Raw genomic sequence first — 26,145 nt, forward strand, 5'->3', positions numbered from 1 at the left:
CCACCTCAGGGGCATGTGAGATGACTCACTGTGTGCCAAGGCTAGCCCCTGAAGGCCATGTCTTTGAAACAGAAAAGGTTCCTGAGCTAAGTTGCTCTATGGTTACTCTACAGTCAGGGCCATTGCAAGGCTGGAAAAGGGGCAGGAGGAGCATGGCTACAGCCCATCAGTGGTAATGTGGGTAGGGAGGTAAGTCAGGACACATTTCTGGAAGCTCCACATGGCATGCTCTTTTGTGCCATCTTTCACCTCCGGAGGACTTAGAATTAAAAAAAAAAGCAATTTTTATCTCTATGTAGAAATAAGCATGTGAAAGTAGGCATTCAGCCTGCTCTGAGGCTCAAAGGACCTCGGGTTACAGTTGAATATTCACACTGCAGCTGGCAAGTCAATGAAAAGACAGGGCTACTTTGGTCTTTAAAAATAAAAGATGAAGACTAGGCTAAGTGCCTCTTTTCAGGTACACCAGTGTTCATCTGCAATACATAAAATCAGTAATAGTGGTAAAAGGAGCTGATAAACTGTCCTGAGCAGCATTATGTCCTGACAGACAACTCCACGCACCTGTAAGGTTTGAGGTCTGTTTCCTATGGCTGAAGCATTTAATTATGGATTCCCACCAAGGCCAAGAAGACACTTCAGACTCACTGGCTTTCCCACTGATGTTTTTCTTTTTGCTTAACAGTACTAAAACCTGTAAAGAAAACAGCAAGTGACATCAGCCCTGTGCAATAGGTTGGAAAATGCACCCATCTGCACAGAGTTAATAACACATCCTAAAACAGGCATTCACCCTCGAAAAGCATTAGCATTTAATAGCAGCTGCTCATCCTTTGAGTGCAGAAAAGTGTTGGAAAGAGGTGCTGAGAGGCTCTGTCTAGGATGACATGTCAGCGCTTTAAACATGATGTGAGAAAATTATTTTAATTGCCTGTACCAGCCTGGGACTGAAATGGTCTTACTTGCTAGCTTGGTACAAATGGTCCAAACTTCTTTTTTAAGTCAGGGAGTTGTCAGAGAATATGTATGTACTTGAATGCCTGGAAAGCCTTACCATGAAGTAAAATGAAGTAAAACAGACCGAGTAAGGTAGCTTTGCAAAACACTAGCTAGTAATGATGTGTTTAACCACAAGACTTACATATGAAGATCTGATTTCTTACAAGTATTAGCATTGAAAGCGCACAAACTTATTTCTGAGATAAATGTTCCAGTTCAAATGTCACAGACCACAACAAAGGCATTCACAGTCAGTTCTGGGATTTAAAGTAGAAAAAAAAACAACCCAGACTTAAACTGCATAGGAGTTGGTGGTGATCACAGTGCTAATGATCACAAGAAACATGGATTTCTTTTTAAGCATCATTTTCTAGTGGCCTTGAGTGCTAATCAAAACAAGGACTATAATAATGCCTGCTTTAATGGAGTTCGTCTCAGTAATGCTCCTAAATGGGATAAACTGCATTAAACCCAGACAAGCCATGAAAAGAGATAAATGACAAAACAATACACTGAAAACCTAAAGATTCTTTTAATGTACTATTAACTGAGTTACCATCCACGGCATTCACGTTAAATGTGGTTTTGAAATCCATTTGTTGAACTGAACAACTAGAACAGAAATGTTGCTGTTTTCCTGTTTAAAACAATGAATTAAATAAGGCCCAAATTAACCTCCAGAACTGCTGGTTTGGCAAATACTGTGACAGGACAGGTTGTGCATCTGCCTTTTGACTTCTTTAACAACAAGGAAAGCAGCTCCCCGGGAGCTTTTTCTGAAAGTCAATGGAGGAAAAGTGCTCTCACCGAGGGAGTCCTGCACACAAGCTGAGCATTGGCACATCCCAGGAAGGATGCTCCAGCAGAATAAGGACCTCCGCACTCCCTCAGAGGCCTCCGCCAGTCCCCACAGCTCTAGTGCCACAAAAACAGACACACACCAATCTCAGCAAGCTTTGGATTACCCTCTGAACATTTATGGCAAGGGACACTGAATGCAAGGAACATTGCTGTTATCATCATCTTTATCCTCCTTCTTGTTCTCTGGCCTCACTCATCCGTCCTCTGCACATGCTGGCCCAACACATAGCTATGCTCGCTTTCTTGACCTCAGTACCCTGAAAGATGAGTTACACGTGAACCACTCAGCTGGGACTGAATGGGCTTTCTAGCATATCAACTTTCTATACCTTTCACAGTGAGATGAGAGGATCCTCAATAGTTGAGAAGGAGTACAGACTATAGCATTTTTGGCAGATGTATTCTTACAGCAAAAGGTGACAATTTACAGATAAAATTAAAGTCAAGGTACTGGTACTGATACTTCTACCCTCATTTAGAGGCAAGACTGAATTGTTTCCAAGGGCGTAGTCTTGGGAAGATGGATTAGCTGTTTGTTCATGCTGTACACAAAATGTAGGGTCATGTTCCTTATCTTGATGAGAATCAGAGAATTGCAGAATGGTTTCAGTTGGAAGGGACCTTTAAGATCACCTAGTTCCAACCCCCTGCTATAGGCAGGGACACCTCCCTCCAGACCAGGTTGCTCAAAGCCTCATCCAAACTGGATTTGAATGCTTCCACAGAGGGGGCATCCACAAGATCACTGGGCAACCTGTTCCAGGGTCTCACCACCTTCCTGATAAAGAATGAGGATCTTCAAAAACTGGAGCTGTAGCTTACAGAACATATAATTTATTCTATAATTAATGTGTCACTTCAGAATTACAGAGAAAAAAATTCAGATGGTTTGCATTGCTGTTGTAAAATGGTTGCTCTTCTGCACTCAAGGGACTGCAAAAGGTCAGTGATGTTGAAAATACATGATTTATAAAGTACTGTGAGATGAGATGTGCTGTGTAAATGTAAAATATTATTAGAGCATATTCTACTTAATTGACATACTCTGAAATAGAATTGGCTGCACCACAAGAACAGAGCTAAGAAACTAATTTAGCCTGAGGACAGTGGCTTGTCTATGGCTACTGACAGCCTATGGCAACATATGTATAAATCTGTCTCACAGTTACCTAGCACTGAAAGTTACTGCTGTTCACGTGGAATAGGTCACATGCAGATTTGAAGATCCTGTGATCCACAGAAATGGCAAAGCAGGCAAAGGCTGGAGACTGCTCAGCACCACAGTCAAAAAGCAGCTTCTGAAGCAGCTGCAGGCACAGGAGCTGCCGCACAGCCCAGCCACCTGCTGCAGAAATGCTGTCATGCTTAAGGCAGCTCCAGGTGTGTGCCAGGGATGCCTGGGATGCCACGGTCATTATGTGCCTGGGAGCTAGCCTCAAGTGGCACCTCTAGACTCAAAATATGCTCCTTACTCAACCCTGGTTTTCATGGGGGCATCCAAGCTGCCCTTGCAGGCCCGAACCTTGCAATTTACATCTGTGTCCAGAAAGGCTTCCTGAAAAAATCTCATGTCTGAGTGAGTGAGCTGAACTGGATGAGTGCAGTGCTCTTCTCACTCACAGAGTTTCTGGTTTGGAAGGGGGACATAAATTACACTTCCATGCACTTTTTGGGACTGATTCCAGCTCCTCTTTTTCTTTTGACCTGACGGTCTTCTATACTTTAACATTGCAATAAATAATTTGTTTGAAGCAGATTTTAAAATGTTTGAACAGCCAATAACAGTCCAGTTTACCATAAATGGAGAAAGGTCCATTCCCCCTTCCCAAACAAAGACACAGAATGCAGATCATATTCTGAATTCTTCTTAAACTCAGGCCAAAAGATCTCACCAGCACAATCTGTTCCCCTTCGCATTACTATTTCCATTCTCACAGATTCTTTTATCTAATTCCCTTTCTCCCTGAAGTTTACAGTGTCATTCCAAAGATTTTTCAGCTGCACTTTTGCTCCCTCCTCTTGAGTTCTCTCTTCAATGATCTAAAGTCCTTCAAATAGTGCTACTTTCTTCCAGAAGTGCAATGCCATGAATTCTCTGCAACAAACTAATGCGCTCCTACCTTTTCTCATGTGCTAAAATGAGCACGTTTTTCTTATTTCTTTTTTATTTTTCTAACAAAAATGTATGATTTTATGAGCTTTCCATTCCCAACAGGGAAAAAAGGAGCGCTTTCTTCTGAATGTATTCACACTTTCCCATGAAAATTAATACATTTGTCTGGGAGGTAAAGAACATTTGGATGATCTGCATTCGAGAGAACAGTCGTAAGAGGTTATTGCATAAAATGACTGATTTACCAGCAACAGAAATTTCATTCAAAGGTAATGTCAAAATTATTCTCATCTACACAAAACAATTTGCATCCACACAAAAAAATGGTCTATGCTGAAAATAATACTATTGTATTCTCTTCACTGATGGCTCAAGGTGTTTGGCTTCTACTTTGTTTAGATAGATAACTTTTAACAGATTTGCTGCTTTGGCTACAGCTGGCCTGCAGTAGCAATGGCAGGCGATGACTGTTTGGCTACGCAGTGCATGATTAATCTGTGCTGCAACTGCAAGCATTTACCATGGGGGACAACTCTTCCCTTTTGTTTATTCCTACTATTTCCATCTCTCCTTCCCTAACAAGGGGATCAACAAAAATCAATACTGTTTTTTTACCTAGGGAATGACATTTTTAGGCCTATGTGCAAACGTAAGTTTCCAGCTGTTAGAGGAAAGTAGCAGCAAACACAAGGCAGGTGAATAGATCTTTTTTTTTTTTTCAACATAAGCAAAAATAAAAATATCCCTCAGCTACAAAAACAAAAACAAAGCTAACAAAAGTTTACTTGCTTGCTTGGACACATGGATACATGGACCTGTGCCTATAGGACTAGTATCTAATTAATTTTGCATGAGTGATGAAGTCTAGTCAAATCCTTTCTGTCATTTCATCCTTTTCTGGTATTCACAATCCACTCGCTAGAACACAGAGCCAAATTAATCACCTCAGACAGTTCTTCTGCTTAGGAGTTTGAGGAACATTTTTACTTTGTAGGGTCTCTACTTGTCAACATTTACTGCATTATAAAGCTGAGTGGTATCTGGAGGATTCTGTAATCTCTGCAATAGCAGTATTTTTCTGGACCTTACTCAGCACTGGAAGTAAACCCCACATCTGGTTTCTATCAAATATCAGTTAACCACCTTGTCAATGAGAAAGATAGAAGGCCACAGGACTGCTTATTTTATGCACTACAGCCTTCACATTCAGGCAATAGTACTAAGCATTTGTAGGTCCTTTTCCTGCTGTCCTTCAACTTCTCCATGGCATGATCTTCAATGATGCTGGCATCTCACAAATGCTTACAACCACCTCTGTGATATGAACAGAACAGCTATCCTTAAAGCCCTATCCTCAAGAGCTAAGAACCCAGTGTAGGCAGAACAAATGAGCAATTCCTCTGCTTTCCTTTGAATCCACCCACACAACAGACGTGTGAATGAAATAAGGCACTTCTTACTGTGTCTACTATCTTTGCTGCTCCTACCATCTTTCAAACCTGTGGAAACTTCTGAATTTACAGTACTGGCACAGTAAAAACAGCAGATCCAGAGACAAGGAGATCGGCAGCCCATACTTGTTTAGGCTCTCCTTCAGTCTTCAGCCTCCCTGTAACACACATCAGCCCTCCCGTGACCTCAGATCCCCATGAATCACAAAGTCCTTCCCTCTCAAGTGAAAGCAGCAGCAACTTCCAATCATCTCGTGTCAGGCACATTTGTATTTGTAATTCATTTCACACTAAGCAATTCATTAAGAACTATTTTGATTACCATAATGTGCAAATGCAATTTTCTATCTTCTCCATACAGGGTCACTTTTATGCCAGCTCATTTTTTACTGCATCGGTCCTTTCCCATACTGAAAGAGAATCAGTGTTTACATTTGGTTAGTTAAAATATTTACATTGCACATTCAAATGATGCGCTTTCCCAGTGACAGGGCTGTCTGTGGTATTTCCTCCTGTACCTACTCTGAAGCAGAAACAGATGATTCTACACAAGCAGATTAGGGCAAGAAGCTGCACAGCTATTCCATGCCATCATCACCGGACTCTGTAATATCCATGCAGGCTGTGTCATCTGACTAGCACTGCATGAAAGCATGCCTTATAAGACCCCAAATCAGCACAGCTACACATTCTCTAGTCACCTTACTTCAAAGAGATCCTCTATTACTCACGCAGTGCATGTCGTGGGCTGAATCATGATGTGTGTATAGATGCTGGGACAGGAGGCAAGAAAGCTGCCTGGCCACCAGTTTGTGGGCAGAGAGCACCTAGAGTATGGGCTGCCACCAAGCAAGGGTGCAATATCCTGCTGCTTTTGTGTGTGGTGGCATGAAAGGCAGATGAATTCTCTCTGAACAGAGCAGAAAAAAGTCAGGGGACAGCACTTCTGGAGAGAGAAGGAGACCTGGAGCAGAAGTGAATACAGAGTTGAGAAGAAAAGGTGATGCTGCAGCTGGTCAGGGAAGGGCACAACGTTGTCAGAAGACAAAGCTGACTTCCTTCTGTCAAGCTGAACAAAGTACTGCAGTTGCTGCTGTTCAGAGATTGATGTACAAAAGGTGTACCAACAACCCTGAAGGGGCTGCCTGAAGCCAACAGGGTGAAAAAGGTGTGCACAGCAGCGAACTTCAGTGTCATATAGAGTGCATTATCATCTACACAACAAACAGTTAATTTTCCTTCTGAAAGCAGAACAGATGCAGCATGAAGTAATTCCTCACATGGGAACTCAGTAGCAATGCAAAATGAGAAAGAAAAGCTTCAAATTCCCAAGCCACAGCAGGCACACTGCTTACCTCCCAGCAGGTCTGTGTGTCGGCTGCCTGGCAAGGAGCAACGGCTCCTGGGCTGCCAAAAAGTGGAGAAACTCAGGATGAGGAGTTACTGCATAGCTGTGCCTCTGCTCACACTCACCACAAACTGCTGCATCTTCTTGTTTACAGGAACATATACAGTAGATGAAAGTTGACTATGCAAGGAAGAGCTGCCTATTTTAAATGGACTCTGCCTTAGTGCTGCGTACTTGGGAGGAAATGGGCTGGAACAGTTGCTGTTTAACTGAGGCATGCAGCCTCAGCAAATAAACTTTAGACAGGACAGTGCTCTGTGTGGGAGACATAGTTGCTCCACTTTTCCCAACTATCAGCAAAAGCGATGATGTAGCTGTTTGCTAATTAAGGCACAGCAGTGAAAGTAAAGCTCTATACCTGCCTAAGCCAGTGTACTCATGCTAATAAACAACCAATGCAGATTACAATTAGAACTGTAATTCTCCAAGTACATATTCATTTCCATATACAAGAGCCTGTAGTAAAGCACCCTTTGGAGTATGGGTCTGAACTGCAACCAAACACCTCTAGGAGATGTAATAATGGTCTTTCAAGTGTCTAAAGGGGAGCTATAAGAAAGAAGGGGACGGACTTTTCAGAAGGGTCTGCTGCGATAGGACAAAGGAAAATGGTTTCAAACTAAAAGGAGGGTGACTTAGATTGGATATAAGGGAAGTATTTTACAATAAAAGTAGTGAAGCACTGAAACAGGTTGCCCAGAGAGGTGGTGGATACTCCATCCCTGGACACACTCAAGGCCAGGCTGGACTGGGCTCTGAGCAGCTCATCTAACTGTAGGCATCCATGTTCATTGAAGGGGAGGTGGACTAGATGACCTTTAAAGGTCCCTTCCAACTGAAATGATTCTATGATTCAATTATTCTGGTTCTACTTTTTGCAAAGAGCAAAGCCCTATGGCACACCAACAGCACTCTCCCTCTCTGTTCCCCCTAAAAAAATACACCAAAAAAACACACAATCTCTCAAATGCTGTCTGAAAGTGCTGCAAGTGCAGAGCTGTGTTAGGGACACGCAGTGCTCATGTCCCTTCCTGCAGGCACATCCACCTGGGCAGCAGCTGCTGGTGGTCACAGCCATGGCCATGCTCACTTTTGGAATGGGCTGCCCAGAGTCACTGTCCCTGGGGGTATTTGTGAAATGTGTATATGTAGGAAGGACATATATATATGAAGGACATGGTTTGTGAGTATGGCAGGGATGGGTGGACAGCTAGACTGGATGATCATATGGTCTTTTCCAACCTTAATGATTCTATGATACACAGCTATACAAATTCCCAGAAACACAGTTAACAACTGCAAGAGACAAATAGCAACAAAAAGACCTGGGGAGTTGCTCATACAAAAAGCATCTTCACTTTAAAAACAGAAAAATAACACTAATTAAAAATTCCCAGATCACTAAAAACATCATTGAAGCGGTAAGGACACAGGGGAAATAGCAGCACAGCAGCATAAAATCTGTTTAGCACAGTCTTCATGTTCTCAGTAATTCCAAAGCGACTGCAAAACCCCCCACGTGTCTCTTTCTGCTGAGGTGCGCAGAACAAACATTCATGTTTTCCCATGGCACAGCACAGCCCGTGCACCCACAGTACCTGCAGCGGTGAGGAGCTGTCTGTGGTAACAGGATGAAATATCTACCTTGCCCAGTGGCTGTATGGTAATGTATTTCTATTAGCAAAACCCATTTAATATTGCATATGCATAGTTGCTTTTGGCGTAGAAAGTAAGAAAGAAAGTGTGAGACTGTGATTGGAATGCAGTCTGATTTTCTCACCGATGGTGGTGAGAAACAAAACACCCCCAGCTGCAGCACACTGCTTGTGCTAATGCTGCTCTCCTGCAGAGCCAAGCAGACTGCAAACTTCTCCCCCCACCACACTGCACATGCTGCAACTCACACCCAAACAGCAGCAGGCACGCTGTGCTCCTGTAGGGACAAAGCCTTACCTTCCTCCTCCCGCCAGATGAGATGTCAGCAGCCCCCTCCTCGTGCCCTTGCAACTCTGCACACAAGGCACGGACCTCACCTTGGCACTGCCAGTGCACTGCAGCCCTGCAAAAAACAGTCTGTGCTTGGCTGCTGACGCGGCCACAAAGACGTTCTAATGCACAGCCGTGCACCTTCCCCCCTTCTTCTTTCCTTTATTTTTCTTCTTGCTTGGTCCGATGAGAAGCGAAGGGGGAAAAACGCGATGTGCTCCGGACCAGCAGTGTGAAGAGGAGTGCAACGCCGTCAGCGCATGCCGGCGGTGGGAGGGGAGGTGGAGGCTTCCTGCCTCGCCTCGCACATTTTTGTTTGGACCGTGGGTGGCTGCGTGAGCAAAGCATCCCAAGCTTTGCTTTCCGAGAGGAGGAGTTACCCCGGGACTCCAAGCCTTGGCTGCCACTTGGAGCCCAGAAGTGAGCCCAGAAGTGAGGTGGCAGGATGGCAACCCGGCAGCACAGTGATCCAGCAGTGCTCCAACAGGGCTGCAACCCAGTGGCTGGCAGCCGAAAGTCCAGCCCTGTCCAACATCCATTTGTAGCCATGTGGTGCTGCGTCCCTGCAGGGCTCCGTTACCCTGCAGCTCCAGGCCAGGCTGGCCAGTTACCCTCTGCATGCAAGGCTGCTGTGCTCACTATGGAAAAGGCAAATCCTCACCTCACCAAGCGACTGCACTGAGAAAAGGGGTCCCACAGATGTTTGCAGCTGTCGGTGTGAAAGAAAGGTGGCAGCACTTTGAAAAAGCAAACCTTTTAAACTGATATGCCCATATCTATTTCCTCTTAAAAGACAGACTGCTGTGTGTGCATTTCATACATTTCATACATTTCACATAACTAAGTTTGTTGTTCCTCCTATCAGAAAATGAAAAGTTATTTTGCCCTGCTGGTGATGATCCCTGCTGTAACCAACTGGAATTTTGCAGTTTAACTCAAAGTTTCCCATGCTGAGCTAGAGGGTACATGATGGCTGTTGCACATTTCTTTACGTTAATTATAATTCAGGTCCCAAAATAGTGCCACCGATCACAGCAGTACACAACGAGTTTTCTTCTAGTAACAAACAGCAAGACACACAGTCCTCTGGGTTCAGCACAACCACCAACTCATTCCAGCTCCTGGATGAACCATTGCAGCATTACAGTGATTTCCCATGCAATTAGTGCTAATTGATGCCTTGCTGGCAATCCCTCACGGCTCCCCTCACCCTTTTAGCAGGCCCCATCAGGTCATCCTGAGAGCCATCAGCTTGCAGCACTGCAGGACCAGCTTCCATGGGCTCCCTGCTGTTACATTTAGGGGGAACTGGCCAGGGCTGGTCACAGGTATGCCAGCTACTTCCAAGTTACTGCATGTGAATTTGCACCATGAGACATTGTGGTGGGACGTTTTGGAACATTTCCTAAAAGCAACTTGATTGTTTGAAAGCATTTTGCCGAGGACAAAACTCCAGCATCTTCGTTCAGGAAAGCTGAGCGGTGGTGCCAGTAGATACTAACAGCCCCAGTGCACCTTGTAATCAAAATTCAGCTGAGAAAAGAAAGTTGTAAATGAGCAACCACCTCTTCTAATTTTATTATTTAATAATACTTCTTAAGAAAAGCCTTTTCCTTTGATCTGTTAATAAGATTAAGTATTTGCCTTAGCATCTTGCCAAATGGACTCAAGGAAGATCAAGATTGCTTTGTACCAGCAGAGCCAGATGACTATGGCAATGAACAAAGTGAGATGCTCTTTGACAGAACATCATAAATATCTAGCATGTATTTCACAGTAGCACACTTAGATTCCAGATGAGTATCACAGCTGATGGATCTCAGATGAGATCTCTCTCCGCACTGCAGAACTATGTATGTAATTTCAAAAAACCCATACAGTTTTATCTTTTACAACAAAGTGCTGAGGCAGTTGTTTAGAGTCAAAAAGATGCCCCAAAGCAAAGAACTGCCAGCTTACAGACACAATTCAATAAATATTAAAGGATGAGATGCCTAATGCTAAAGCACATTAGGAAATGCTTGTTGCTAATGGCAAGCTAAATTACTTCAACTAAAATAATCAAGAGCAATATCTTGTAAGTCAGCTTTATCTCCCCTCCATTTTCTGTTTCTCCTAAGTTTCTAGTCTACACAAATCAGCAGTCCTTGGCATTACTTTCACAGCACTTTCCTCCTTTACTGTGCAACATTTGGGAACCACAACAGAACGTCAACAGGCTGCCTGTCACCAAGTCTGTACGATGCGGTGTGCTTTGGCATAGAGGCAGCTGAGAACATTCGTGACAGTTACTTCTCTTGGAAAGCTGAGTCTGGAGCAGAAGAGAGTGCTACAGACTGCCTGTGCCACCTCATTCCACCTCTACCAATTCAGCTGTGTGCAGATCTAGTTTGCGAAGGGCTCACGTTGTTTTTAGTGTAGATAAATCTAGTTATTTAAATAGAAATGCCTAGCATTTATGTTGGTAAGATAACATACCAATATTTATCATTTACATACATGTAAATTTACATACGTGACAATTTATCAATTTTTACTTTTTAGATTCTTCTCTCTGGATTTTTGTGATCCTTTTTGGCTATAATTTTTTAAAGGCTTTATGGTCTTCTTTCACCATATCTATGGCATGTGAAGACCCAGCCATTATATAAAATTAATACTTTCCGACTAATCTCAGTTATTTTCAACTGCAGGAAACCTCATTTTCATTGATATAAATCCCTCATTTTCTTGTATTTTTGGATGTACACCATCCACTGGAGATCAGAATCCTTCTCATCTTTATCTCACACACATTTAGCTTTCAAAACATGAAGCTATCCAATAAAAACACAAAGATAACACCACAAAGATATTGCTGAAGGCACTCTAGGCAACGAGAGTTTAGTCATTCAGTGGAGGAATTTATTAAGGAACTCTAGAAAGTTTCATAGAAGAACTTCTCTGTGAAAACATGCATGCTTTTGCTGGGACAATAAGGGGCATTAAAATCTGATTTGATCACAGTCTTTTACAGCACACGCACACACACACACTTGAAATCTGCAACTAAGAGACAGAGGGCTACAACATACAGTTTTCAGAAAGCACAAAGCAGGAGTTCCCCTCTCCAATAACGTATGCCAAAATCCAGGTATAAACATTCTAATACTATGGTATCAAATTCATTCTTTACAAATATAGTGCAAACATCCTTAAGAAAATTATGAACATCTTTGCCCAAAGAGGTAAAAGTTACAATTGTAAGTTACTTCTCTAAACTGGTGTTACACCATATTTTCCTACAAAGATGTGCCTAGCTTGCAACAGGTGCTAACAGAACCTGAGCCCTAGAAATAATAGAATCACAGAATGGTTTGGGTTGAAAGGGACCTTGAAGATGATCTAGTTCCAACTCCCCTACAATGGGCAAGGTTGCTTCCCACTAGATTAGGAATCTTAGCTAAATTTGGAGTTTGCTGTTGATGAAAACCATGAGGATGAAGACAGACATGCCCTGGACTGTGCTCTTGCTGAAGAGGGATGGACTTCACACTGAACTAATCTCATTGAGTTGTGTTATTTGACACACACCATTTGGGTCTATGGTCAGATACTCCACCGAAGGCTCACAACTAAGTCAGGTGAAGATATCACTTACACAAACTGCATAAAGACTTATGGCTGTGTGGATTTTAATTTGGGACTATGTCACAAGCCCCTTCTTCCAGAAGTCAAGTCAAGGCACTACAAAGATTTAAGTAATTCAGCCTGCTATGGTATAGATGGTTTCCCAGTACTACTCATTAGGACACGGATGGCTACAAATGAGCCTCCTTCAGCTTGCCTTTTATTTTTCCTTGCAGCTTGTTCATTTTTATTAAAAATGAAGAAAAATTTTGCATCACTGATACTTCATTTTCCACTCCTCTTAATCTTCAAATGTACCCCATTTATAAGGCCTAACTCTACAGGGGCACTCTAAACCACTTTATTTAGCAGTAGCAATGACCAGCAATTTTCTTTTTTTTTTTTTTTTCCTTTCTTATTCTTCTTTTTTTGTTGTTATTGTTAATCCTCTTCTGCATCCTCTCACTTTTCCTATTTTCCACTCTTTAATTTCATTTCCTGACAAAGCTCTTTCAGGCTCTTGACATTCAGATCTTTATAGATTGGGTTAAAAACAAGCGCAAATCCATTATCTAATATTGTCATAGCTAACCAGGAGAAATACTCATAATTTATTTGAATATATGGACAAGATCTGAATATCTAAATGAAATTGTTAAGCCATAAATGCACAAGGGAATCATATATTTATTTTTAAATGTCAAATCTGATTAAAGTGCACCAAATAACTGGCTAGACTACAGAGGACTATAGCAGACAGAGGTTTTGGAAATGGAAGTGATACCATGGTAACTGGCAAAAAAAACAGCCACCAGAAAATATAAATCTAGGTATCAATCAAGGATTTGAGATTCTAAATGCTAAAGAGAGATAAAGGATGATATCTTTCTGTCATATGTTGACAAGTTGTGATAGAGAAAGAATACCTGTGTCATAACCTCATCACCAGCAGGAACCTGTCTCCCAGCGGTAACTTGTATTCCTGAGTCCTGATCCTGTCAGAATTATCCCAGTGTTGTTGCCAGAGGTAATGGCATCATACTCAGCAAAAGCATAACTGATAAAAATGTTTCCATTCAACAAATTTATTATTTATTAAAAAATATGAAAATTAAAATCTCTGTATAGAAAGTATTAACAGAAAGTATACAAGTCCCTCACCAGATCTACTGCTCTGCAAGAACTACTGGAAGCTTATTTAAGTACTGAATCAGGACTGAAGGTCTTTGTGGAATTTGTTTGTTCAACCAGATACAAAGACAGAGGGAAATGGAGAGTGAGGAAGGGAAGGCAAGGCAAAGCAGAGAATCCATCTGTATAAACTTTGATTTAACCACAGTGAATTGAGATAACGTTTAATTTTGGAAGACTCATTTCAGGAAAAATGGAATAGAATATCACCAGCTCATAGCTTTTAGTCTCTTTGATTATTGTTCAAAAGAGAAAACTGTTTTAAAAAGCAGGAAAAAACAAGATGAACAGCCTTAATCCACACCAAAGACACGTAAAAGGTTGGCTAATTATTCTTAACACTTCTTTATGCAACCAAGGCTGTCTACAGCATACTCCAAAGCATCCAGAGGACAAAGCAGAGCAAGCTGCCTTCCTGTGCACTGCCTCATGTGGCAGTGACATGAAATAGTAGCAATACTGCGAGAGTTTGACCTGAGTTATGGTCATTAAAAAAATAGCCCAAAAAAGTGCAAAAACTAAAATAAAACAAACAACAGCGCCAATTTCTCCCTTCTTATATCTGTTCATAAATGTTCTGTCCTGCTTTCCTCCCAGGACTCCTGTGCATGGGAGCTGGCAGACAGTGCAGATGGACAGACAGACAGACAGCACATAGCATCACTGCTCTGACCAGCACCTGCACAAGAAGAACAACCTAAGATGTCTGTACATCTCTGTTTTTAGAAAATAACCCTTTAAACCATTCCATCAGCAAACTGAGCAAGACACTTAAGAAACTCTGCAAGGCCATGTGGACTGCATGAATTTTTCGCTTCTTAAATGCGGTTTCTGTCAGTTTTACAGAGAATCATAGAATATCCTGAGCTGGAAGGGACATGTAAGGATCACTGGGTCCAGCTCCTAGCTCCACACAGAACCACCTATAAATCAGACCCTATATCTAACAGAACTGTACAAATGCTCCTTGAACTCCAGCTCAGTGCCATGACCACTACCCTGGGGTGTCTGATCCATGCCCACCACCTTCTCCTAACCCCCCACCTTTCCCCTCCTCTGACACAGCCCTGTGCTGTTGCCTCAGGCCCTGTTGCTGCCCCTCTGCTCCCTGTGAAGAGCTGCAGCCGCCATAAGGCTTCCCCTCACCTCTTCTGCTCTGCACTGAGCAAAGCATGAGACCTCAGCCACCCCACGTATGCCTTGCCCTCTAGAACCTTCACCACCTTTGTAGCCTTCCTTTGGACAGTTTCTAACAGTTTTATGTCCTTTTTGTACTGTGGTACCCAAAACAGCACACAGTACTCAAGGTGAGGCCACTAAGTTGCTAATGCACCACAGGGTTAGCTGAAGTCTACTCCCCACTTCCAGACCCTGCACTGCACAAAATACACTGGACAAAACAGCAAACAATGATGAAATTTGTTTAAAGAAGCAAGCTTTCCCAGAACATGTAACTGCACATCACAGAGGATCACATTAGCCTGCCTATAAAACCCCCACACCTAACCAAATCCTGAAAATCCTGTTCAGTATTTGCATTAAACTCATGGGAACTATACGGGTGTCACTAGGCCATCTCTCCCACACCAAAGTAGGTTGATAGGACAGATGGATAGGAGTCACGAAGCCTGGGTGGGGATGCAGATGTTACGAAGCCCTACATGCCTACACCTCTGCTCAGCCTGGCTGCACAGCTCCTGCCTTCCACCACAGATGGGCACAGGGATAGAGGTGACCCTCTGACAGCTCTGGAGCTGTCAGCTATCGTGGCACCAAAGGTGGTTTTGTGTAAATAGTTCAATGATACTCAAATTCATCTTGCTGAGTTCACTGCCCTCCTCATGGTTTCTAATGGATTTCATCACAGTTTTTCTCCTTTTTCATTGCCTGGGGAGCGAAAAGACAAAATAAGAATTCTCCTTTACTATCACTTTTAAAGGCAGATGCTTAGTGTCTCTGTCAGCATCCCCTCTATATGAGACACCAGAAGTCACAGTGAGCCAAAGCCAAAATCTCTGCTCACATAAGTCTGCTTAGGAACAGCAGCTTGGCAGGCTTCCCTTGGCCCACCAATCCCTGTTTCTTCAATGGGAAACATCACTGCTCACAGTCCCATTCGTATAGAATTCTGTTCCATGATAAATGGCTAATCAAGTCCAGAAAATTAATCTTTCTCTCCTATTTTCTTTCCAAACTTCAGAGGACAGCAAGAAAATAAACTCAGTGAAGGGCAGTTATCTCACAAGTGTAGAGCCCTGATACCTAAGACGCAGGCAAGTAGCTAAAGTTACATTTCCAGATGAAGTAGCCATCTATCATCCAGTGTAACAGTTGTTTTGTGCTTTCAGTTAACAGACCAGTAGGGATAAGTCTTTCTGTTAGTTGTGTCTCACCACCTCAGACTCCTTCTCCGTGTTCCCATTCCTTTCTTTAGCTCCCACCTTGCTGCAGTTGCATCCTTGTTCTTCCCCTCTCCAGCAGCTCTAGCTCCCTTCTGCCCAAACCCAAAGCACCACCAGCACTGATCTTCCATTCATCTCTGGATCTGTACAACATGAACATACATTCATGCTTCATCCACACTGCACAAGCATTACTTGGAACGAGCAGAAAACTGTTTCAGGTGACCCCAGCCTTGCTCTCTCTGCCCTGCTAGCTAGAAAGTGGTTAAAATGAATGGGGAAAGCACTGCAGATAACTTGAAATCACAAACCTTATTGTGTTTCGCACTTCAAATTCTATTCAGTGGTGCAAACCCAGGGTTCTGTGGACAAGTGGTGGCACTGGCACTGTCCCCAGGATGGGGACAGAGCAAGCCAGGACAGGCAGTGAACTGAAGGCAGAAGGTCTCTTCTGAACTCACTTCCACAGGAAGGGCGTCAGCTTTTGACCCAAATCTTTTCTCTTTGATTTTTCAACCCCTGCCCCAAGCATCAGTACATTAAAACCTTCCAGCCTGAGCAGAACTGCACTGCATCAGTATTCATCTAGAAGATCCTGGAGAAAGTTCATTTATTCTTTTTCCAGCATTATCGCAGTTAATTGGAAACATCTGTTACAAATATCTGTATGCCAGAAGCATCCCAATCTACCCACCAGTCTCTGCAGGAATACCCACTCTGTCCTTTCTGAATAGGTTTCGCCAACGGCATCTTCATTATCAAAGAAAAGACCCCATAAGAATAATCAGCCAAAAGCAGAGTTTAAATCATCTCCACTCGTATTCACACAAAGTAGTAGCATATGTTGTGTTGTCACAGCTGTGAAAGGTATTTTCACATCCTTGTTTGGCTTGTAACTGCTTTTTTTGCAATGAAGCAGGTCAAGGAGTTTCGGGAACACGTGTTCCTCTGATGCCCCTATAGCATCCTTAGCCTGCTGTAAGACTGTAGTGAGAATATTCAAGTACATTAAATTAACATTTTACATTTGAATTTATATTAGTGTCAATATATTACATTAATCTAAGCACATTATTTAATGTAATGTGAATTCTGAATATCTGCGTAACTATTAATGTAAATAAAGGATAATTATTTGAATGTGTGTTGGAGAAAAAATTCCTGTGGGGATAGAATACAGCTGAAGTATGAAGCTTTTGTAAATCCCAATGAACATATTCACTGAGACATACTGAAAATCCAGGTTTGAACTTGCAAACACAGGATTTCTAAACAAGTTGTCAAAGGTGATGAAAAAATGTAGAGCAGACTGGACCTTCCTAAATATTATTAGCCCCCTGACTGTTGTAAATAAATTTCTTTTTAATAGGCTGAAATATGAGACGTGCCAGTTTTTAATAGAAGGAATATTCAAAATTTCTTTCTAATGAAAGGAAATCACAATGTCAGACAATTATTTTTAGGGAAAAAGATGAACAAAGATATTCATATTAGGGAGTGAAGTGGGATTTTATCTAATCTTAATGAAGTCAGCCCAAACCAGAATGATGCCTTCAGTGCAGAGCTTGTTCACAGCAGCTGGAAACTTCAGTGGCTCTAAGAGGCAGCACAATGGAAAAGCTTGTTTAAAAAGGTAAAGTGTCATAACTTACAGCTTCCAAATACATCTTTGCAGCAGATGCTCTTCCTTGAGATGCCAGACTAGGAAATTTTATTCAAGGAAAAAAAAAAAAGAAAGAAAGAAAAAAAAGAAAAAAAAAAAAAGCTGAGACTTTAAGCCAGATTTCTTCTTAAATAAATTACTATGGGTAAAATTTTCATGCAGATGGTCATTATGAATTCTTATCTCAAATGAGATTAGAAACAGATTTCACTTTACATGAAGATCAGAAGTCAATTTTATGTAACGTAATCTTCTTAGATCCTTCCCCCACCACATGGATAAGAATGGCTGCAGATTTATATTTTAACTATGTGGGAATGAACATTTCTTTGTTGATACCATTAAGAAGTTCCACATTATGGCAAAGCAACTTTCATCAATCAGACAGAGAGAAGTGTTAAAAGCAGAGGACCAAGTAGTAGTATCTAGATATTGAACAGAATCATAATGCTGACTGTAATCACATCAAAATAATAAAATAGACTGATATGATTGTAAAAATATGTATTTCCTTGCTCCTGAAACAAAAAGAATAGTTTCCATGCTACATTATAATTACAGTAACATGAGAATTTGGGGACAGATCTTCTTCATCTCATGTAATAGGTTTTGGAGGGCCATCATCACTTCCATCTCTCACATTTGAGCACACTAAACTGAATCTCTTCCTGCTTTTCTTAAGAACAGGTAGTTATTTTATTCCCTGAGAAGAACACTTTCATTTTATCCCTGTGATTATCATTTGTACTAATATCAAGAGATATTAAGTGAATAAATCCATGAACCTCAGTGTACAAGTTGAAGTTCAATACTGGTTAAGTAGTGTTCTTGAACTCTCACCATGCTGCCATATAAAAATTAATACAATTGCTCTACAATTTTAAGGCATCATTAACCAGAAAATTATACAGTGAAGTGCATAGTTACAGCACACATTCATAGGTCTTTGTACCATGAAAAATAAAGCTGCAGATACCTGCCTGTGAGCCTAACTCCTGCTCAGCTGAGCTGTAAAGCAGATTTATTTCAGGGAAGTGATGATTTGGTTGACAGTGCCATGGTTTCCTCTGTCCCTTAAGGGAAAGCCCTGATTAAGCTTTTCATATGTACTGTAGAAATGTGGAAGCTGTACTCATGCACAGGTGGAAGATGTGCCATTTCTGTTGGTATAAAACAGAACTAGATGAAGGAATGAAGCAAGAAAATTGCACATTCTTGTTTGTGGCATTGAGTCATTCTTGATTCTCACATTTGTTGGATTGCCATGCTGCATGTCTGACACAAAAGACATCATTTCACTCTCAAAGCAGAGTACATCAGCATGTAAAATTCTTTGAAAAGCAACAGTGAAATACATCCAATGCCTTCCTAAAAATACATATTACACCTGCTTCAGCCATGAAATCTTAATTAATGTGTTTAATATATTTGGAATAAATAGTCATGTTGGGGTAAACAATGTAAGCAGGGAAACTGGGTGAGAATAATCTTAAAGAGAAAAAAAAGAACCGGATGCTTTTGCTGCTTATGGATAGGATACAACCCAAGTAATGATAACCATTGTTATGGCTGATCCAAAAAGAAAGCTTTGCATGCTTGAAGTGGAATAAATTGTCATCCCTATTCTTCCCTTGCTTGCCAGTTAAAGAAACATGAGCATTAACATATGAATGGACAAAACAAATTGCTGGATTTCCTTTTGAATCTTAAGTTCTGGGTTTTTTGTTGTTTTTTTTTTTTTTCTTTTTTTTTTTCCTCAAGGTTAAGGAGAACAGAAATCATGACACACGCTTTCTTCTAAAATCCACAGATCAGCACAAACCTCAAAGGACTACACACAGCAACAAGATGAACAGTGGCTGATATGGAGGGAAAATGGGCATCAGCCCTGATCTGAGTGCTTCAAGCATGGACCTGGTCTGCTGGTAGGACTGCAGAACAACCCTGAGGCCACATAAGCAACCCACCACATCCTCCTTTCATACCCATGCTCTCAATTTCATATATCTGAGATCCTCCCCAGCATCAGTATGAAAATAGCACCAAGCCATTCTTTGGTCAGAGCACTGACAACACAACTAAATATGCAGCTCTGTTAGCACAGTACTCACCTCCAGTATGACTGATGACCAAAGTTAACTTGTCCAGAGAATTGAATTAAGCCTGCCTTTTGGAAGGAACCATGTCAGCATGGCACATGGTATCTGCACTGCAAAACCAAGACTTGGCTCTCTATCATCTCCTGCATCTTCTGAGTTGCTCATCCTCACTCCAACTCCAAGCTTTCCTGTAGGTGCCAGATGCCATCCCATCTAATGTTCACCTGCGTGACTTCAAACCATTTCCGCAGGAAGTTCCACAGTTGGTGGAATTTTTCTTCTTGTTGACTCTAACAAGCAGCCTGGCTATGGCCTAGGCAATCTGCTCTGGGTGTCCTCGCTTGGGCAGAAGTTTGTCTGGATGGCTCCAAATGTCCCTTCCTACCTCAGCCTTCTGGTGAGGCTATGAAACTGCTGAAATTTCCCTTGCAGCACAGACAGTCTCCCAAGAAGTAAAACTGCGCACTCTGGGAAGGGAGATTTTCTATTTCTCTGCAGGCAGATCAATATTTAGGCTGTGCTGCTGTGACTAGAAAATGCGAAAGAGACTCAGCACATTGCTACAAAAGCTTGGAAAAACAGATGTGGCTGGTAACTGCTCCTTTAGGAAATGCAGAAGCTGTGGTCTCTCGCATGCTTCCCTTTTCTGCTGTGTGGCTGCCCTGTGCCCAAGAACACATCTTCTTTTACACTGCCTACAGCATGCAGACACATTATACCACTGAGGAATGCTCCAAACATGCAGAAGCAACCAGTAATTTAATTAAAACATTCACACATGCACTCCGTGCACATGGACTTCCCATTCCTCAAGAGAAGCACCTTAACTAAGTACAGGAGAACAGAAAATTCCCAAATCCCTTCTATAAACTGGAGAAACACCATCATAGAGATTATCTTTATTTTCATCTCCACTGCACCAGGGAAACGCTGATCACAAACCTTGGGGATTGCCAGTGACTGCCTTCTATTTCATGGCCCCACTTCACTCCTTGTTCATTTGCTTCCTCATATGTCGTCAATGTAATTTAACCTAAATAGCTCTTTTCTTTTCCTGGCATTTGCTGTACTGCTATACATTGAGTCTCTTGGAGACAACAGCATCCCAGCCCTCATTTTTTTAGCTGAACAAACCAAGCTTTCACAGTGCCTTTTGGTACAATACATGATCCATCATTTCCCCAATCGTCCTGAGAGCCCTTCTGCAAACCATCTTCGGTTAGAACTCACCATCTGTCTTTAATGTGCATGATACAAATTATTCTTTTCTCACAGTGCTTTGTCAACACTTTAAAATATGTTGTTAATACTTTCCTATCTCTGCCAGAAATACCTCTATGTTTAATAAGATAAAAGTACTGCTCCAGTTATCTTTTTAACAGCAGCAGCATACTTGATCTTAGACAGAATCCTAGGCTTAAGATGCAGGACCTTGGTCTTGGATGACCTAATATAGCTGCATTTACTTTTGCATGGTTTTCAACTGATGAGGTTTTAGTTCTCAGGCTAAATTAAGATGGTTATTCCCCAATGAACGCGTGTATACACAATGACCTTGCACTTTACAGCATTACATTTCATCCCAAGTCTATTACACCGTCTGGGCAGAAAAACTTCCCTCTTTTATGCTGTTATGACCCTCTTTTGAAATACTACTTACTCTTATCTTTGAGTCATCTGCTAATCCATAAGTGCACTGCTTCTTATCTGTGCCAATGAAGGGAAGATACTCAATGTGGTTCATCTCCTTTGAGAAACAGCATTAGTAGCCTCCCCTTGGCAGCCTCTGGTACCGCTGCTGAGATGTCTATTTGGCACCAGCACAGCTGGCTTAAGCTGAAGGGGACTGGGCCTGACTGGGATGGAGCTCACTTTCCCCACAGCAGCCCATACAGTGCTGTGCATTGCACCTGGAGCGTTGATGCTGCACCAATGCTTTGATGATTGCTGAGCAGTGCTCGCAGTGGTTGGACTTGATCTTAAAGGTTTTTTCCAATCTGAATGACTCCAAGATTCAACAGAAACATTGCCACCTTTTCTCTATTCAATTTCCTACCTATTGAAAATTTATTTCATGGATCTCTTACCACACTGATAATTCTCCATTGGGGTGCCGTATTCAAGTTTTGTATCAATGTTGAAATGGATTACACCTGTTGCCTTTCCTCAGCAACAGAACTGAAGAAGATGAAACAGCTACTCTTGGTGCAATACACTTGTTAACTACTTCTTAATCTCATTTTCCTTTTGTTCCATGACTTTGTCACCTTGTTCAAAATTTGCTTTAAAATAATACATACTGCATGATTTTCTAAATCCCCTTTTCCTTGCTCTATCTCATAATTTGAAAAATAAGTTTAATATTTCTCATTTTCACTGCCCATCATTCAATGTATTTATTAGAAACTCTGCAATCTTGTATATCAACAAATGTCCTTTCATGAAGGAGTAGAAATGCCTTTAAAGGTAAAATTTGATAACTTCTCCTGAAATACTCCTAATCTTTGGAGAAGAGGTGCTGCATATAAGAATTGTTGATTACTATGTTTTTCCAACGTTTACCTGAAACTGCATCGCTCTTCTTAATGTTATACTGCACTATTTTTTTTTACAGTTAAAATTGCAAATGGGGTTTTCTCCCCATACCTTAATCAGAAAGATTAGAAAGACCAGATTCTCTTCACTGTTTAAGAAGTTGTCCACTTTCCTCAATAAGAAATCTAATTTCTCTCATCTGGAGCTAATGCGTATAATCCTACTGCACTTTGGAATTAAACCCACTTCCACTTTTTGCAGCTGCTGTTTTAAACATCAGCAGAGTTTGGAAATGAAGGAGTCTTGTCTCACTAACATATCCTTGCATAAACATTAACTTCAACAAATGAGTTTAAGCATTTTCTTAATTCAGCAGTCTCTCCCACTACACTCTAGCTCACAGCCTAATTAGCAGCACTGCAAATGTTCTAGGTATCTACTGCTGTAATGCCCACAGATGTAATTAGAAGAGTGAGTGTGTACACAGATAAGAAGAAAAGAGAGAACAAACGTACAGCTCCAACTGGTACCTTTATTAACTCATTCTCAGTAGCAGAATCATATACAGGGTTAGTGTAAGGTTAATGTGTACCCCACACTGTGACCTTTCCTACTGAATTTAATTGCATCCTTACCAAGGATATAAAAAAAAATGAAAAGGCACAGACTGATTGATTCTCTTGCTTGCAGACCACAAGAGCTCATTTCAACAAAACCTTGCCATTAAATTTACAACACTACCGAAAAAGCATTTCAGATGATGTACACCCTAATCTAATTTTTGAAGCAATTATACCAAAGACTCTCCACCGTAAGCCGCAAAATCTCCACTTTGCCTCTTCTGTAAACCCTCTCCACTGTGCACAGCATTATGTTTCAATTGTTATCGTGCTTAAAATAAGTCTCACACCATCAGAGCATTGCTGCACGCATTAAACAGCTCTTTAAGCATTTTGCCCCTGGAATCTTCAGGGACTTCAGAAACTACAAGTCAAGGAAAAAAGTAAAAAGAAAAGACAGGACGTCATGAATCTACATGGGACATAAGCTCATGGTAGACACTTCCACTACACATGTGCAACACATGTATTAACTACGATATGTTTTGTCATAATGGGGTTTATTCTAAGCTTTGTTCGCTTTCTTTTAGGCCAAATTAGATTTCTTTGCTCACTTTCATTACGATTTAAAAACAATTTTTGTAATTTTTTCATATACTGAGTAGCGACACTGTACTCTGCATTAAAAATACCCATGGAAATCCCTGAGATATGCATTTGTTTAAAGCAGATTCCACTTGGAATGTATGAAAGTAACAGCTATCCACACCAAAATTTCAGGTTTTTTGAAAGGAGGTGATAGCAGACACGTTATGTTATTAACGTATTGGGTTTTTAGCTGTTGCACTCATTGTGGCCAGAATGACTCATTTCCATTAACACACTGAGCAGCACTGTGCACAGCTGAACAATCAGCTGGATCAGTTGTGTTTAGAGGAATGGAATTCTGGATGAGTCCCAAATTACGGCAGCCCCAAGGTCCCATTTGCCAGCAAATCATTTGTAACAGAAATGACTTTAAATGACAACACTAAAATTAAATTTGGCCCATGTTTAACATGCCCATTAAAAATAAGTCCTTAAATGCCAATCAGTGAGGCTCAGATGTGGATAGCCAAAATGACCATGTGGTTGGTCACAGCCCACCTCAGCAATATCCCAGACTTGGACAAGCTACAATGGCTGTGCAGTAAAGGCTGAACCCACCCACCCAAGAAAAGAGAAAATCACCATTATAGCTACTCAATTCCCACACAACTCTGCTACGAAGGTACTGGGAGTGCCATCAGGAGGCTCAGAAAACCAAAGGAGGACAGAAGAAACAGCAGGCTGGGATGGACCTGGGGCTAGGGGGGGTTTCACAGATCTTTGAGCAAGAAGTCAGCTTTGAGAAAGCAGTTAAGAGACCACTGTAAATCTGAATTCATAATTTCTCATTTAATTAATCAAAATGCATGCTCACCACACAACTCCATTAACGCAAAGTCAGAATTAGCCTCATCACACATGCAACAGCATATGTCTTTCAATATGCACTGCAAAACAGATACGGAATGGAAAACAGATGACTTTTAGCTTCCTATTCTGTCTACTGGTAAAGAAAACATTCAGAAAACCTTGCATATCTTCATGTAAATATCTTCATTGTAAATTACTCGGTGCAAAGATAAATATCAAAGTTACGCGTGATGCTAGATAAGTAGCCAAAAATATATTAAAAGAATGGAGAGGAAATAAAAACACCTACAAAATCTACAAAGAGAAAAAATACACAACAGTTCATCTGTGTTCCCAGGCAAGCCTAAAGCCAAACTTCAGCATTTTCTTTTGGAAGCAACTTTCTGTGCACTGAGAACAAACTTACATAAACTGCTGGCTTTTCTTCTTAGAATATTCAGGCAGTCTACACATTTTTTTCTTCTTTAAGAAAATAAACATGAAAACCAATGCAGGAAGAACTCCACAAAGAAGAAGTACAGAAGAAATTCAAATAATTTGTTAAAATAATAAATGAGATCTTGGCCAAGCAGAAAGGCACACAAACTGCTGTCAGGTGGGAGTGTTTGCTAGCCATCCCCTCAGGAGTGCCAGGCACAGAAATTTACCCTTGCCATCTCCTCGGTGACCTCCCCACCCCTCATCAATTTTGTTTCACTCTTCGCTTTTGTTTTCAAACTTCTTTCTCAGTGCTCTTGTCCTACTCCCTGCCAGATCCCACAGCTTATCTTCTGCATCCCTTTAACTTCAGATGAGGGTTTGCTGGTATGTAGCATAAGATATTCTGGGGATCCAGGTTGCTTTCGGATGAAGTAACTCTTCCTAGCTAGTAAAGTCTAGAGGGAAAGTACTGTTCTTTTCTTTCTAGATAGTAAACATTCCTCTTTCACTGGGCACACAAATTATCTTCTGCTGTTTGTGAAGACAGTCAACTAATTGTTTATTTCCATGAATGTCTTTATGTTATCCCTCGACTAGCTCAGGGGATTGCGCTGAAGTTGCTGCAGCTAACATATGGCAAACAGGACGGAAAGCCTGAACACTGGAGAGCAGCACACAGCCCTTTTACTTGAGAAATACAGAAACCATCACTCTGAAGTTTGATCTTCATCTATGAAAGCAGCAGCAAAATGGGTATCAAACAATAATTATCTTTGGTGAGCATCACTCACCAACTGAGAGGAAACATGGTTTTCTGCCTCCAGGGAGGGGTGCAACATGTGCTCATTAACAGCTGTTTATACAGATCAACACTACTGCTGTATTAATTTTTTTCCCCCTTAAATGAAGTATTTCATGATCAAAGTATTGAAATCAACACTGCCAAAGCAGCATTATTTGAGCAGTCAAGTGAAGTACACGCACATTTGAAAGATCAGATCTTAATGAGGTTTTTCAGTTGTTTTTTTGGCACGAATACAACAAACACTTCAACACAAATGTAGCTCTGCCCATGCAAAGTGAAGGGCTCTGCTCATATAATTAGCATTTACAAGCATGAGTATTTGTTTATAAGAAACGAACAAATCATTAAAAAAAAAATATTAGACCATTTCATAAATAGGCTAATTAGTTCTGAAATTGCTGCTTTCTTAAACCAACGTGTAATGTGTTGCCCTTCATTTCTCAGTTTTCATTGCAACGAATCCTGTGAATCTGACACAACCTCATTAAAACCATTAGATCGTTGGTCAGACCTTCGCACGTGGTGAATGGAATGCAGCGCATCCAAATGAAAAGCAGTGCATTGCCATTCCAGACAATAAGGCCT

The 26,145-nt window shown here is 41.3% G+C and overlaps 1 protein-coding gene across 7 annotated transcripts in view; it reads right to left on the minus strand.

Annotated features, from left to right (window-relative positions):
* PAG1 (phosphoprotein membrane anchor with glycosphingolipid microdomains 1) overlaps positions 1–26,145 on the minus strand; it is a 105,960-nt gene that overhangs the window by 38,375 nt on the left and 41,440 nt on the right. For 2 of the 7 annotated variants that reach the window (XM_042869514.1, XM_042869508.1), the window contains exon 1: positions 8,786–9,062. The exons of 1 other annotated variant lie outside the window; for it this stretch is intronic. The gene's annotated coding sequence lies outside the window, so the exon portion shown is untranslated. Of the gene's footprint in view, positions 1–564; positions 695–6,779; positions 6,805–8,785; positions 9,063–17,672; positions 17,722–26,145 lie in introns of those variants that run through there. 4 more of the 7 variants (XM_042869509.1, XM_042869510.1, XM_042869511.1 and 1 more) reach the window with 4 other exon arrangements.

This window comes from Lagopus leucura, unplaced genomic scaffold (assembly GCF_019238085.1).
Source record: "Lagopus leucura isolate 7727_CA_CO unplaced genomic scaffold, USGS_WTPT01 Super-Scaffold_100002, whole genome shotgun sequence".
NCBI lineage: Eukaryota > Metazoa > Chordata > Aves > Galliformes > Phasianidae > Lagopus > Lagopus leucura.